Source organism: Aplysia californica, unplaced genomic scaffold (assembly GCF_000002075.1).
Source record: "Aplysia californica isolate F4 #8 unplaced genomic scaffold, AplCal3.0 scaffold00229, whole genome shotgun sequence".
Classification (NCBI taxonomy): Eukaryota; Metazoa; Mollusca; class Gastropoda; order Aplysiida; family Aplysiidae; genus Aplysia; species Aplysia californica.
The window spans coordinates 746,894-749,083 of record NW_004797499.1 but is presented as its reverse complement, the minus strand read 5'-3'; positions in this window follow the sequence as shown (position 1 = coordinate 749,083).

Sequence of the window (2,190 nt, the reverse complement as noted above, 5' to 3'; positions counted from 1 at the left end):
TGTGTGTGTGTGTGTGTGTGTGTGTGTGTGTGTGTGTGTGTGCGTGCGTGAGGCCCTCTCTGTCTCTCTGTGTATGCGTGTGGCCCTCTCTCTCTCTCTCTCTCTCTCTCTCTCTCTCTCTCTCATTCTCTCTCTCTCTCTGTCTATCTATCTATCTATCTATCTATCTATATGTCTATCTATCTATCCATCTATCATTTAGCAAGTTCCTACTGTATGTGTGCGATTTAGGCCTACTTATAATAGGATTAGTGTAATTAGAATGCACATTCTACCAAAGGTGAAATAAAGCGTTCAGACTTTTAAATACATACACGTGTGTGTCACCCTTTCAGTTTCCTCTTACTCTAACCTAACAATTCCTAAAGAATATAAACATTGCTTGAATTCAAATTCTCTTCAAAGGACAAAGGCAATCCTTAGAAATGATACTATAATCTGTGAGTATAAAAAAGTAGAAAATGGAAAGATGCGTATCAAGAATATTTTCTTAAAATAAAATAAAAATATAATTCTAAATTCCTCTATATCCCCTTGCCTGACAGATGCAGCTATGAAAGTTAATTCCTCAGCCGTCCTACATATAATTTAGTCACAAGCCGAGCGCAGTACGGCGCGAAGTTGACAAAGTGGCTACAGAGAGACACAATAAAAGTAGCGAGTTCGATAAGTGTGTTTGATGTGCCGCGCTTGATTAATTCAGATCTCGTGTCGCGTCGATTAGGCTTTTACAGCTTGTATTGATCTTCGATTGGGTGCATATTGACTTACAATGATTGAAATGGGATACCAGCACGAGGGAGTGACGTGCGAGACTTAGATTGATCATTCCGACGTCTTGTGAGAATAGACCGTAGATACAGAAATTATTACGATTAGCAACAGAAGCTTAAACCAATTTTGACGTAAACTATTGGGAATTAGGCGGTCTTAATAGTTTGCTATGATACATTTTCTTAACAAGTAACTTTAATGACTGGATGAATCACTTATTTCAATGGCGTAGATCCCAAAATCATTGTGATTAACAACAGAAGCTTGAACCAATTTTGACGTAAACTATTGGGAGTTAATTGTTCTTAATAGTTTGTTACGATAATGCATTTCTTAACAAATATCTATGAAGACTGGATGAATCACTTATGTCGATGACGTAGATACAAAAATCATTATGATTAGCAACAGAAGCTTAAACCAATTTTGACTTAAATTACTGGAAATGTATTTATCTTAATAGTTTGTACTGATATATATTTATAACAAATATCTTTGATGACTGGATAATTCACTTATTTTGATGATGTGTATGATATATACTTAGTTTGATAAGAAATAACTTCACTGGAATCTGAACGTGTGACACCCCAAACTTGTGAGTTGAAGCTTAATTTCATTCGACTTAATTAAGGATCTGCTACCCTTTCCTACTATAGGCCTGAACTGTACAGCTACCTCTCACGTCAGAGATTCCTGTCTGGACCAACAACCTTTGACACTTCTGGTGGATTGATGTCATGGTGGTAGAAGTGTTTTGATAGTGAAATAATCAATCAAATCTACAAGAGAGAAACCGCAAATATAAGAGTAGTTGTAGCCATTTATAGTTCTCGCAAGAGCATGACGTTGGATGTTTTATTTTGTTTTGGTTTGGTTTGATTTGATTTGATTTTGGGGATCTTTTAGAAGTCTTGCTTGTGTAGAGTTAAAAAAAACACAAGAGAAAATCAGATGAAATAATTAACATTCTTTTTTGTCTCTTTGTTCTCTCAAAATTTGAGTATGTGGGCACATCGAGAGAGGCTGAATATAAATCATCTTTATGGGTCAGTTTCCGCTTTTCACATAAAACCAGCCAAGGTACGCCTTCTGAAATCGCTTTCCATTGCATGTTTTAAATTAACTTGGTGCAGTAGTTTAGATCTCAATAAGGGCAGTTCAAATCTGCATTTCTTTTCTTTAAGCTACGCATTCCACTTGAATGCTCTTGTCTAAAGCTATACGTGACTAGTTTATTCTTGGCTGTGTGAAAAGAATTCGCCTTCTTGCATTTGCACTAATGGCACTTCAATGTGCGCTTAGCTGCCCAGGCTCACAAATCAGACACATTTTTTTCTACTCACAACGTCCGAAAGATGTTGATCATACTTCGTGCTTCAGTTCTCTCTCTCTCTCTCTCTCTCTCTCTCTCTC